This window comes from Lutra lutra, chromosome 13 (genome assembly GCF_902655055.1).
Source record: "Lutra lutra chromosome 13, mLutLut1.2, whole genome shotgun sequence".
Lineage (NCBI taxonomy): Eukaryota > Metazoa > Chordata > Mammalia > Carnivora > Mustelidae > Lutra > Lutra lutra.
The window spans coordinates 58,393,009-58,406,921 of NC_062290.1; the positions used below are offsets into that span (position 1 = coordinate 58,393,009).

A 13,913-nucleotide genomic window follows, 5' to 3' on the forward strand; every position below is an offset into this window, starting at 1 on the left:
GGGGGTGAAGGGAGACAGGATGGGCCCTGGGCCTGTTAGGTATGCACACCCATGCACGCACGTATAAGCTCATGTGCACATGTGTAAACACACTGGGGGGAGCACCAGGCAGCTGGGGATGCTCACACCAAGTACCACACACCCGTCCCCTCACCCCATGGGGGAGGGGTGATAAATATTTAAGGGGCTTTTAGCTCAGAAGGGGTTGAAGCCGGAGGAGGGAGGGGGGGGGATCCACGATGCCTGATTAATGGGGTTACGGGCTTGGATCAATCCATCTGCCCGCTGCTCCCTGCTCCCTCCTCCCTCCTTCTCTCTCCTCCCTCTCCCTCCCTCCCCCCCGGCCTAATGCGCTTTATCAGGAGACGCTTTTCTGACTTGGCAGCATCGGGTGTTTTAAATAGACCCATTTAGAACAGGGGTTGGGGGAAAAGGGGGGGAGGGAGACAGAGATTGAGACAGGATGGGAGAGAGAGACGATTCAGGAGAGAGACAAGCCCTGGAAGAGAGACCGGGAGGAGAGGAGGGACAAAAGGAGATGCAGAGACACAGAGATAAGAGACTGAGGATGAGACTCCCAGGGAGGCTGATATGGGAGGTGGGTAGGGGGAAGCTAAGGGGAAACTGGAAGGCCATGGAGCAGAAACAAAAAAAAAAAAAAAAAAAAAAAAAAAAAAAAAAAAAAAAGAGAGAGAGAGAGGAAAGGAGCCACCAGCAGCAGCGAGAAACGGGGAGAGTTTCTCTGCAAGGGCTGAGTGCTAGCCTAGGAGACAGCAGATATCTTTTATTTCCAAAAACAGTTTTTCATCCACTTTGTTAAATTAAAAAGCTGTTTTTAAAGTGGTGCTGGAGGTGCTGCAGAGGGAGGGTGGACAGAACTGCCAAGTCTTGCCTCCCAGCCTCCTCCTGGGTGGGTGGGGGGGCCCACAGAAGCTGTCTAACCCTTAACCCCCAGGGGTGTTCTCTACCTCCCTGGCTCTCTGTGATCCTCTGGGATCCCCAGAGATACGGGTCAGGGCATCAGAGCTACTGTTCTTTGGGAGGAAGACTTTCCTGCTGTCTGGCCTCAGTCCCTCCTGCTGCAGGGAGCCCAGCCTCTTGCCTGACCACTACTAGCCTTCTCTTCTCCAGCACCCTTCCAAGTAGATAAGGTGTTCCCAATTGTGGGGGAGGACTGTTTGCCCTCACAGCCAGAGCTCACTTTACTAACAAGCCTTGAGACTCCTCCCAGTTGTGCCCCCTATAAATATTTATTATCTGTTGCTGCGTAAATCAGAACTTCTATCAGATACACTACCCTATGTCCTTGGGTCCTCAGGGAACAGTGAGATTGTAAGCTTAACTCTGTATAGCCCCTCTGGAGCCTCCCTTCCTCCTCTTCAGAACTCCAGCTCCATTTTAAGTCTCTTTTATGGCCATGTGTCAGGCTGGGATACCCCATCCCACCCAACAACACCCCAGTCCTCATTCTGAAGGGTCAGTCAGGCCCCCATTCCTGGGCCGGGAAAATGGCCAGTCTGTTTGGGAGCTGAGATGAAAAGCCGGCTGGCCTTTGTGGGCCTCTGGCGGGTTTTGGACAATAGGCCCTTCCGTTCCGCTCCAGCGCCTCGATTCCTTGGACGCCCCCCACCCAGGGCTGCCAATTGGGGGCCTTGGCTGGCCTTAATGAAAGGCAGGGAGAGTCAAGCCCAGCCCCAAGGCTGGCCCCAGAAGATTTTGGAATTTCTGACCCCCATCCCATCTATTGCAAGCCCAGCTGCTCCCCCAGTCACGCCAGACAGTTGCTTTGGGGACAGAAAGGGAACCAGACAATGAGACAGAACATACTCCCACATCCAGGATTCAGCCCTCTCATTGCAGACCTGGCTTTGCCCTTGCCTGTGTGACTGCAGGTAAGTCCCTTCCCCTTTATGGACCTATCAGAGGGGCATGAAAAGCCTCAGGAGGAGGAACAGAGGAAGAGAAGGAAGGGATCTCGAGCCCTCCTTCACTCACATCCCCAAGCCTGTAGCTCCACTGCACCAGCCTGATGCCCAGAGATGGACCTGCCTCATTAGGTCCCCAGCACATACCTCTTCACCACTGGCTGCAAACTGAGCACATCAATGTCCTCCTCCTCCAGACCGACTGTTTCCAGGACTTCCAAAACCAAGGGGGCAGGATGATGTGACAAGGCTGGATTCTAGGAGGGCAAAGGACACAAATCAGAGGTCACAGAGGAGCCACAGGCCTAAGTCCAAAAAAGAACTCATTCCTTACAACCTCACTGAGAGAAGGGGAGACTGAGGAAGGCAGCAGATAAGTGTCTCCAAGAAGGAAAGTTGGAAATAGTCCAGACTCCCTCGAGCACCTTTTGCGGACTTCAGGTTCAAAGACACAGGGAGAAAAGGAAGGCCAGAAGTGGCCTAACACCATATATGCCTACATACTCATACACCCCCAGACAATCCAAAGTTCCCACACAACCAGTTCACAGGCACAAGTACCTAAACATCACACACTTTCTCACGTGACCACTGGCAGGGCAAAAACACCCACCATTATACTCTCCTCTTCCTCTGCTTCGTCAGCACGATGATTTATTGAGCATCTGTTACATACCAGGAACTGTGTCAAGCACTTCATATGCATTATCTCATTTAATCCTCATGACCTCTCCATGAAGTGGGGTCTATAATTATTCTCCATTTGACAGTTGAAAAAACTGAGATTCAGGGAGGTTAAGTAACTTGTCTAAGACCACATAGATGATTAGTTCCAGAGCACAGATTTGAGTCCGAGCCTAGCTCTGAAGCCTGTGTGCTACACCAATTTACCTCTGCAGTTCTCTCTTGCCTGCACAGTGCCTTTTCCAGTAATAACTGTAACAGCTAACACTTGTTCAGGGTTTGTAATGAGTCAGATATCATGGTAGGTACTTAACATACATTTTGTACAGAATCATCAAAGCAACCTTTGGAGGTCATCCTGTTTCCATTTTACAGATGAGGAAACTGAGGCTCAGCGAACAAAAGCACCTTGTCCAAAGTCATAAAACTGGTAGTTGATAAAGGAGCTAGTATTGTACCCAGGGCTGTCTTGAAAGCCACTATTGCTTCCATGGGCTCTAGTCACTTAACAGAGCCCTCACTTTCTACAAGACCCCAAGAGATCCTCAGGGTCCAACCTCCTCTCTTCCCCTCAAAAAAACAGGTCCCAGATGTGTCTGACAGAGGCATGATCAGGTACTTAAACACCCATGAGAAAGGGCCTCCACATCATCTGATTTGGCACAAAGATGCAACCAGAGAGACATGGCCACAAACTAAAATAAAGTGTCAGAGACAGGCTGGCTGGTGGTGATAGATACAGACACACCAAGAGACAGGTCCCAAGACAGGGAGACAGAGAGGACATTAGAGACAGAGACACTCATCAGGCCAAAAAATAGTCGGGAAAGGAGACAATAGAGGAACAGGAGGATACAGGCTGACATGAAAAAACACAGATACACACCAACATAAACAGACACAGATACACATAAAGAGCCCTCCAGGGGTGCCTGGCTGGCTCAGTCAGTACAGCATGTGTCTCTTGATCTTGGGGTTGTGAGTTCGAGCCCCATGTTGGGTACAGAAATCACTTAAGAAAAAAAAAGCTCTCTAGCCTTCACAAGAAAAGAATTGTGTAAGCAAACAAGGCTCAGACTGCGCATGGCTTGTGTGTGTGTGCGCGCACGTGTTGGGGGGCATGCAGAGTCTGTATCACTACGCACATTACACCAGCTGCTTCCAGCAATTTCATCTGATTAATAATAAATGCCCCATAATTACAGCTGCTCCCCCAGCCCTTCTTCCTGTTTTTTGTCAGATGCCGCCAGGCCAGCCCCTGTGGGCCCCCATGGCCCTCTCCTCCTCACCTACTGCCTTCTAGGAGGCTGAGGGGACACAGGCTGATGGAGGAGGCCTGGCTCCCAATCTGAAAGGGAATACCCATCTCTCTATTTGGGATTAATGCCCTCGCCTCCAAGCAAAAGATCATCTCCCTCAGGTCTCATTTAGCTCTTTCCCCTACCCTGGGTATAACCTGAGACCCCTAACATGGCCTAGGATCCCAAGTCTGGGAAGCAGAGAAATGAGCTTTGAACTCCCCTTGCCCACTCTTTATAACTTGTTGGTTGAAAAAAGTCTTCATTCACATACTTTCCCTAGCCTTGGAACCCCACAGGCTCAAAGGAGGAAGGGACTAGTTCAGCAGCCCCCACCCCATCATTCCAACCCAGGCAGCCCCAGAATCTCTGCCTACTTGTGCACCCTCATATTTTGGACACTTGGTGGCTCCACCTCCATTCCTGAGCCCCCTACCAGGTCTACCTCCTTCCAGGCCTCCCACCCTAGCTCTCCAAGGCAGCTCTATCAGAATCAGCTGCGGGTTTGTGCTGATCTGTTTCTAATCGCTGGGGCCTGGTTCACGCTTGCCCCCCCCCAATATTGATTCCATTATTTGGAGAGTCATTGACGTCAGGGACCTGGATGAGTGCCAAAACCGCCTTCTCTCAGGGCCTGGGCCAGGGCCCGGCCCCCCCCCCTGCGATTTCACAGAGGGGCCCAGAAAGGTCAGCTTACAAGCCAAGGTCACACGGCATCTGCCCTCAGAGGCTGGGATCTTCTTACCTTTATTGGGACCACTGTGCAACATCCATCTTCTGGGAAGAGGAGATACACAGAGGCCTCAGGGTCAGATGTGAGGTCAGGGGGGCCTATGAAAGGGGGTGTGCAGGAACTCCACTGGGACTCAGGCTGTGGGGAAGGGCTCCAGGAGGTAGGGTTGGGGGCAGTGGCTCAGAAAAGGCTACTTGGGGAAGGTTTTTGATTTTTGGTTTTTTTTTGCCACATACTTATTTTGGAACATCCTGAAGCTGGACTTGAAATGGTTACTACTGACTACTTAATTTTTATGTCTGATTTCAGACGTATCTTCAAACTTTCCAAGAAGGAAATTTTCTGCAGCATAATAGATTACTTTACATGTTGCCACAATTTGAAGAACTGACACCACTAATTTTATAAATCTTTGTTCCAAATAAAACAGAGACTCTGTCTCTTGTGCATCTCCTGCCCATGCTGCCTCAGTTTCCCCATACTCTCTAGTGTCTCCCAGCGTCTATCTTACCAGGCTGCACTACTGCTATACCAGCCCACACCAGCAACTCCTAGGCTCTGACTGGATAGGGTATTTTTAGGATCAGAACCCCGTGTTCTCAGACAAACATTAATAACTAATACAATTTGTGGTGTCTACAGCAGCTAAACAACCTCAGAGCCTAGCCTCAGTGGCTCAGAGGTGGGGTCCATTGTCTTGGCTAGAGTCCAAGAAACCCTGACCTAGAGAGACCAAGGGACACACTCAATCACATGAGGAGAAAAGGGCTTTCCCACCTTCTGAAAAATCCTGAAGCTGGGAGAGGAAAGAAGTGACCTCCAACCCCTGCCACAGAATCAGTGTCATCACCCTGTCCTAGTCTCCCTTAGTCCTGACCTTTTCAAGGAAGAAGCTGCCTATCCTCCACACTCCTTCCCTGACTGCAGGCAAGTCCTTCCTTAGTGTAGACTGCAAATCATTCAGTGTTTCTTTGAGCCAAGTAGGGGTAATACAACAGAGTGTGTTGGATCTCAAGTCACAAAATCCAGAGAATCCCCTCTCCCCGTGGTTTGTCCCACTCAAGGATTCATTCCTCAACATTTTTTAAAAAGATTTTACTTATTTGAGATAGAGAGCACAAGCAGGAGGGGGGTTTGGAGGGAAGGTGGGGGAGAGGGTGAGGAGGGGAGGGGGGAAGGGCAGAAGGAGAGGGAGAAGCAGGACCCTGGGATCGTGACCTGAGCTGAAGGCAGATGCTTAACCAACTGAGCTACCCAGGCATCCCCGCCTTGCCTTTTTTTTTTTTTTAACATTTTATTTATTTATCATTCCTCAACATTTATTGAACACCTAATCCCTGTCAGGTACTATGCTGGGAGTTGAGAATATGGTCCTGCCCACATGCAGCACCCAGTCAGATGGGAGAGGAAAAGATGCATTTTTTACTCCACATGGTCTTCCTACTGGGGACAAGGTCTGTGCTGGGGCAGCGTACACCAGTGAGCAAAGCAGACCCAGTCCCCCGTTCCACAGAGCTCACAGGCAATTACTATGTAACCCTGATGCCTTCTGTGAGGAGAAAGTATAGGTTCTGCCTGGTGGGGCATACTGACCCTCCCAGGTCTGGAAAAACTCCGACAGGATTGAGGACTCCTCAGTACCTTCCTAAAGTCTGACCAGAAGTCACCATCATAGTCTGGCTTCCATTCCTTCCACTGCAGCTGTAGTCCCAGCTTCCAGGACTTGGTTCTGCAAGCAGCAGGGTCTAATTCTGCCTCACATCTGCCCCAGCTCCCTCTTCCACCCCTTGGCCCCCAGAGCTCCTGGCCGTGGTGACCCCCCCACCAACCCAGCACGGCTCTGGGCTCTGGGGGCTCTCTCTGCCCTTTAGAGACTGAGATAAAGGAGGGTAATGACTTCAGCACTCTCAGCCCACAGGGACCTCTTGCTTCCCCACCCCCTCCCCACAGGAAGCTGGAGCCTGGGTGGATGTGGTCACCCAGGGCCACAGTTTACACAGCTGAGGTCTCCCCAATTCCCTTCACCCCATGGTGGGTCTGGAGGAGGGGTCAGCTCTCTCAGCCTCCTAGCTCTCTGGGACCCCCCCCCACCAAACCAGGCACACATGGTCCCCCCAACCCATCTGCATTTCAAAGAAAATCTGCTCCATATGTTTTGATTCATTTACACTTCAACTCACCATGGGGGGGCAGAGAGCAGGCCGCCTTGCCTTTAAGCCCCCCACCCTCATAGGGGGACTGGGGAGCATGTGTCCCCTCCAGGGACAGGGAGTTGATACAGCCCAGCCATCTGAGCCAGATTCCTACTGCCCTCGAGGTGCCCATGGGGTGACTGTGTACTTCAGGAAGCCCTAACTTGCTAGCCTCCATAACAGGGAGGGCGTGTAAGCCCAGCAGCATCTCTAAGGCAGGTGGAGTCCTAAGATAGGTTACAACCTAGCCCAACTCTCCCCCATAGGGCTACTGTTCTCTGCTCTAGGGAGAAGAGAACATTGGTCATACCACAGAGATAGGATAAGAGCACAAAAGACATTCCAAAAGACATTGAGACATCGTGAGACACAATATAACACTCTGCCCTTACCCCTCCTCTCCAGCCAGGGCAGAGGAGGGAAGGTGGGTTTCAGTCCAGTCTCCTCCTTCAGCTACCTTCTCACCACAGATCTGGCTACCATCTCCCTTCCAATCAGGGATCCCACGCTCTGGAATGTTCAAAGGAGCCAGAGGTCTACCCTCTTACCAAGTCAACCTTCATACTCCTTCCATACTAAGGATGACGGGTGGAAAAAATGTCTTGGGAGGACATGAGTCTTCCCCCACACCCACACGTGATTCTCTTACCACAAAAGGGGTACCCAAAACTATTTAAGGGGGATGTGATGTACATGGCACATGGGAGACTCAAAGAGTATATATCACTCCTGTACCAAAAACCCACTCAGACCGTTCTGCCAATACAGTCTAGTCTCCACGTGGAAAGAAAGACAGAAATGTTCAACCCTAACTGGGTCAGGGTTTCCCCACCACCCTCTCCATCAGCCCACAGCCCAAGTGAGTGACATGCCTAAACATGTATCCCCTCTCCTCCCCACCTCTGGAAGGGAGAGGTCTTGTCACAGTCTCTGCTCCTTACCCAACTACCCTCATAAACACCATAAACCAAAGAAAATAGGGTTTATTTGACTATGAGTTCCAAGTTTCACTGGGAGTGTAAACACCACAATCCTAGTTTGGGTTTGAATGTGAGCCCCAGGATGGAGCCATTACTAGGTGTGATTCCAAGTGTGAACCCCAGGGCCCTCATGGGGAATATAAAAGTCTTAAGACGGAAGCATAAGTCTGAGTGTGAGCACTAGAGCTTTAGTGTGAGTCTAAGCCCCAGGATAGAAGTGAGTTTAATGTAATCACCAGGAATATAAGTCTGAGTGTGACCACCGGGTCTCTAAGTGAGCCAGGATGGAAGTGATCATCTTGCTAGTGTGAATCTGAGAGTGAGCTCTAAGATGGAAACATGAGTTCACGAACTCCAGTGTCCTGTGTGAGTCCTTGAGTTCAAATGTGAGCCCCAGTTTCCCCTGGGAGTCTGAGTGTGAGCCCTTGGTCTTAAAGTGACTCTGAGTATGAGCCCCAACATATAAGTGTGAATCTGAAATGAGGACCAAGTACGAACATAAGAACCCTGTGAGATTCTGAGCATGGGCTCTAGATCTCAATGTAAATCTATGAGCCTCAGGACAGAAATGTGAATCTAAGTGTAAGCCTGGAGTCCCAGTGTGAGTCAGACTGTAAACCCTAGGACTGCAGTGTAGAGCTGGATATAAGCCCCCAAATTTAAGTATGAATGTGAGTGTGAGTCCCACTGTTCTGAGAATTCTAAATGTGAGTCCGTATGCATTTACATGTCCCAGTGTGAATCTGGATATGAATTCTGAAGCTCCAAGAAGCCTTGAATTTGAATTTTAAACTCCTAGTCTTTGTATAAGGTCAGGATCTGCTGGAGTTATTAGTCCTGATGGAGTGTGAACCTTAGCTCCATGTCACCAATCCTGACCAGGAACACCAAGAACCAATTCAGAGGATTTGTGGGGGTTTTGACAGTGGAGACAGAGAGGCATAGTTTATTGAGAAACACAGGCCCCTCCACCCCTCAAGCCCTAGCTAGCCCTGCAGCCATAGGAATATTCAATTGTTCCAGTCCCATCCCCACACATGCAATGATACACCATCACACCCAGAGTTAGACACACAAAAATACAGTTTCAGACCCCCTGGACATACAGCAATTGTAAAGGCACAAACATACCCAGCATTTCAAAGTCCCACCTCCGTGATTACAGCCACATGAACACTCCCAGTGACACAGACACAAATATACCAAGTGTTACAAGCAAAACAACTAGAGTTACAGACACACTCCCCCAGTGGCATGCAGACATACACCTAGTTTTGCATACAAGCTGCCAGCCACAAAGACACACACAGACGCTTCTCAAAAGAGAGACTAGACGGAAAGGGAAAGAAAATCCTGAATTTTCAACAAGGCGTGAAATAGTCCTGCCCGCCTGAAGCTACTGAAGGGGGGAGGGGACGAAGGGAGCGAGCGAGTTCGAGAGCTAGATGCAGGAGGAGAGGCTCGGGAGAGGAGAGGAACCGAGAAGCAGAGCTGTCCGTCTGGTGACCTCCCCGCGGCCCAGCCCCCACGTACGGGGAGGTACACTCCTCGGAGCAACACAGGGACACCCAAGCCGTCTCACACAGAGCCGCACCGGAGGAAACACACACCGGCAGGCTCACAAAGAGATGGGGATACCCCACAAGCGGACTCACACAAACACACAACACAGGAGGCCTTACAAAGAGACCCTGAAGGAAACCCACCACATGGAGGTACATACAGGCGGACTCACGAGGAAACCACAGGCAGGATCTCTCACACACACACACACACGCGCGCGCGCGCGCGCATTCACAAACGCTGGCAAACGCGCAGCCGTCCGTTCACACCCCTGGGCGCTTTGAAGTCTAGATTTCTGCGGGAGAAGGAAGCCGCCTCCGGGCGCGCGGGGGTCATTACGACCCCCAGTTCCGGAATTTTCCCAGACCCCGCGCGCGCTGCTGAGGGGTGAGAGAAAATAGGGACGCTAGGACAATCCGCCCCGGCCACCTCCCCCCAGCCGATTGTCCGCCCCCACCATCACCACGCCCAACCCCCCGACGCGCCCGGACGCGGGGGGCGGCTTCTCACGCGCCCCCGCCCCCGAGTTTGCGGGCAAAGTTTCCCTTGAACTTTCCCGTTTCCCTCTCCCCCCGGGTCAGGGGCCCACGCGTGTCCTCTCCCTCTTCCCGCGCGCACGAAAGCCGCGGGTCTGTCGGTCAGCCGGAGGGTCTGAGGGTCCGGCCGCGCGCGGTCCGCCGCGGGTACTCACCGCGCCCTCGGGCCACGGGGACTCCGCGCCTCGCCCTTCGACCACCCCGGGCAGGGAGCGAGGCACGGAGCGCAGAGCTAGCACTGCTGCCGAATCCCGCTGCCGAGCCCCGCGCCGCGCCGGCTGGAGCCGCCGCCTCCGCCGCCGCCGCCGCCCGCTCTGCACCGGCTCCTCGGCGCTCGGCGGCTTTAACCCCCCCATCCTCCTCCCTCCCTCGCGCGCTCCCTCCCTCCTTCCCTCGCCCATGTGACCGCGGGCGCCCACTCGGCCGCGCGCGCCCTCGCTCCCCTCCCCCTCCCGCCTTGTCTCCCCGCGCCTCCGCGGCCGCGCGCCACGACCCCCTCCCGGCCACTGCCCCCGCGCGCCCCCGCCTTGGCACGCTCCCGCGCCTGGCACGCGCGGACACGCTCACTCCGCTCAGGCCTGTGAGCCCCCACTCCCATTCGACTCGCGCTCGCACGCACCCTCCCCCCGCTGGCACACTCGCCCGCACTGGCACGCGTGGCCCGCTCACATTCGCCCTTTCCTGGGAACGCCCTCCAGACGGCTGTGGCCCCTGTGCTTCTCGCGCAGGGCCGACCGCGGGTCTCAAAAACGCGCGTACACACATACCCGCACCCACTCTGCCGGATCCCCTAGGGACGCTGGGCGCGCCCCCCCTTTCCCCCTCCTCCCAGGTCGCTCATTCACGCTCCCTCTCACTCAGTCTTGGCCAGGTCTCTACTGCTGAACACTCCCGCTTGTTCAGGCCCTGAGTGCCTCGTACCGACACCCTGGCACACCCTGGGCCCATTCTGAGGGTCCAGCCGCCGGCATCTCTGTGAGAGGAGCACAGCCAGAGCCCCCAGGCCCCAATTTGGGTACTGGAGGCCAGCAGTCTCTGCCCCTCCCCTATTCCTGCTGCTCCCAGCAAAGACTACCCTCACAGTCACAAACACACACTCCCCGCGCGGAGGGAAGGGGGCTCTACGCCCCCCTGACCAGGATGGACAGGCTGGGAGCCCAGGCCCTCATATCCCACCAAGTCTCCGGTGACCACAACCACCTTGGCTTTCTTCGCCCCACGGAACCCATGGCCTGGGGAGAAACCTCCGCTGGGATAAACCGGGTAGGGAGGGTGCCCCCTCTATGCCTGGATGGGCAGTTCCAGAATGCTGGGCATGCGCGAGTTTGGCGCTGGAGGTTCACCCCTCGAGTTTTCCTTTCGCAGCCTGGGCCTCTAAGCGTCCAGTGTGCTCACTTCACTTGCCCCCAGGCCTCCAGTCCGGCTACAGCATGCGGGATTAAGGTTAGACAACCCGACCAATTTCTGAAGCCAAGCGAGAGCGGAACAGAAAGGTTGAATGCCAGAAGCGGAGAGCGAGTGACCCACCCCCGTCTCCACCCCATGGATTTTTCACCTGACCTCTGACCCATAATCCCTGCGCCTTGCCCCTCCTGGGAGCCGGTCCAGGGCTGGGGGCGGGGAGAGGGGAAGGAACTATCTCGCAGTTTCCTTACGCCCTTCCCCAGTAGGCTGCCCAAAGTGCCCGGGCCCTTTCCCAAGAAGTGCCTCAGGGATTCTAGTTGCAAAGGAAAAACCTTCTTCGAGCCACTGCCGGGGCTTTTCACTTTCACTTCCGTGGCTTCAAAAATCCCCTCGGTGCAACCGGTAGGGGTCAGCAGGGGCTGAGGCTCAGAGAGGGCTGGCTGGCGCTTAAAGACACACAGCGAAATAATGGCGCTCAGCTGAGACCCCGTCCATCTCCACTCACAGTAAGCGTCCCCTGGTTGGTCTCTTGGGCCCGCAGCCTCCAGAGTCCCGAGCCACGGACGAGGACGAGATGGTGGGCACCGGGAAAGAGCGGGGGCTGTGCGAAGAAACTGGGAGAAGGAAGGAGGGCCCAGCGCGAAAATAGGCCTGGATGAGGTTGGGTGCTCAAGAGGCCCCGCTCCCCTCGAGGGGCCGAAGGGCGTCGAGATCGGCGGGTCATTGGTGGGCAGACTTGACCTCCAGAGCCTCCAGTGTCCCGGACACTGCCTCCTTCTTGAGAGCAGTGGGGACTTCGCCCCGGACAACATCCCTTCTCCACCGGGGGACTCGGGGGCTGCAGTCAGCGGTGCCGAAGTCCGCGGGTCCCGGGGCAGGGTCTGCGCGGGGCAGCCGGAATCCGGGAGCCGGACATGTCGGTATGTCAGAGGATTAGCGAGGACAAGAGGCGCACGTCGGACCGGATCCCGGCATCCGTTGATCCTCAGCGACTTCCAGGCGCTGCACCCATCGGCCGCTCTCGCTTCCTCGGTGCCGCAGCGACACCTGGCGGGAAGTTAGAGAGGCGCGTAACCCCTAAGTCTGCAGATCTGTTTCAGAGGCAGCGCCCACCTACGGAACAACCTGTGGGTGCGGCCCCTTCGCTTCCGCCGCCCTCCGAAAAGATTCTGCCACCACCCGGGCTGGGGCAACAGATTACTCGTGCGTTTCCGCTCCTGCCGCCTTCAATGCCCTATCTGCCCAGGAGCTTATGAGCTTCCTAAGCCTCTGTTGTTGAACCCTCCCATATCCCAGAGCCGTGGGGGCACAGGCAGGCTTCTTAGGTGGGGCTTAAAAACCCTTGCAGGATCTGGTCGAGTCTCCTCTCAAGCTTTTTAAAATAAATAAATTTATTTATTTATTTATTTATTTATTTATTTATTTTTAAGATTTAATTTTTTTAAAAGATTTTATTTATTTATTTGACAGAGATCACAGAGAAGCAGGCAGAGAGAGAGGAGGAAGCAGGCTCCCCGCTGAGCAGAGAGCCCGACGTGGGGCTCGACCCCAGGACCCTGGGATCATGACCTGAGCCGAAGGCAGAGGCTTTAACCCACTGAGCCACCCAGGCGCCCCGAGATTTAATTTTTTTAAAGTAATCTCTACACCCAAGGTGGGGTTGGAACTCACAACCCTGAGATCAAGAGTCACATGATCTAGGGACTGAGCCAGCCGGGTGCCCCTCCTCTCAAGCTTTATTAGGCACCCCTCTTCCCAGCGGCCCTAGCTCTGCACCAGCCCCCTTCTCCTTCATGGTGCACTTATCCTTAAACTAAACCCCACTTCACTTGATACCCTCCCCCCAGCCCCATCCCATCTTCATCATTCTTCAACATCTGCCTCTCCCTTGAGGGGCAGCAGGAAATAACTCCCTTAGTTCAGAGCTCTCCTGCGAGCAAGTAGTGTAGTTTCCAGATTTGATAACCCTGGAAGGCCTTGGGAAATTGAGGGAAGTTCTCCTTGACCTTGAATTCTTGGAGTTTTACACCTGCCATGAAAGGTGGCTCTATGGCAGGATTTTTGGCTCCACCTTGCTCCACCATGGCACGTGACCTAGCCTGGGACCACCTGTGCCCCTCGCTCCCAGGAATCAACTTGGCCATCCCAGGACTGGGTAGCAAGGACCCTTGCCCCCATTCCTACTGATGTGCCCTCAGGGAAGGAGAGCTTCGAACCCACCTCCTGAGGTCTACATTTTCTAGTGCTCCTTTGGGAAATGATGCTCTTCTAACCAGCCATACCATCAGAAAGCTCCACTGTGGTCACATATCTGGCTACCCAAAGGTACAAATACAAAGAGGCTCTCTGTCTTGCCTTCAAATGCCAAATACACCATCATGTAAAGTCACATACTCAGTCTCAAAGAGTCAAATGTTTATATCCAACCTTACTATGGTCCACTGGGCATCAGGGTCCTCTGCTTGCAACTAGCAGCTAGAGGTCCTAGAAGGGCAGGACTCACCAAATCACACACTTGTACACCATCCCCACACACAGATCTAGCCACACACACAGCCATGCGCTCACTCACACCACGTGTCACAGAGGCACACAGGC

General features: G+C 53.9%; 1 protein-coding gene across 4 annotated transcripts in view; it reads right to left on the bottom strand.

Moving 5' to 3' along the window:
- CNTFR (ciliary neurotrophic factor receptor) overlaps positions 1-10,240 on the bottom strand; it is a 37,893-nt gene extending 27,653 nt beyond the window's left edge. For 3 of the 4 annotated variants that reach the window (XM_047700799.1, XM_047700798.1, XM_047700797.1), the window contains exons 1-2: positions 10,067-10,240; positions 2,073-2,182 (exon numbers count right to left, since the gene is read on the bottom strand). The gene's annotated coding sequence lies outside the window, so the exon portion shown is untranslated. The remainder of the gene's footprint in view (positions 1-2,072; positions 2,183-10,066) is intronic. The other variant, XM_047700800.1, reaches the window with a different exon arrangement.
- Positions 10,241-13,913: the final 3,673 nt, after the last annotated feature.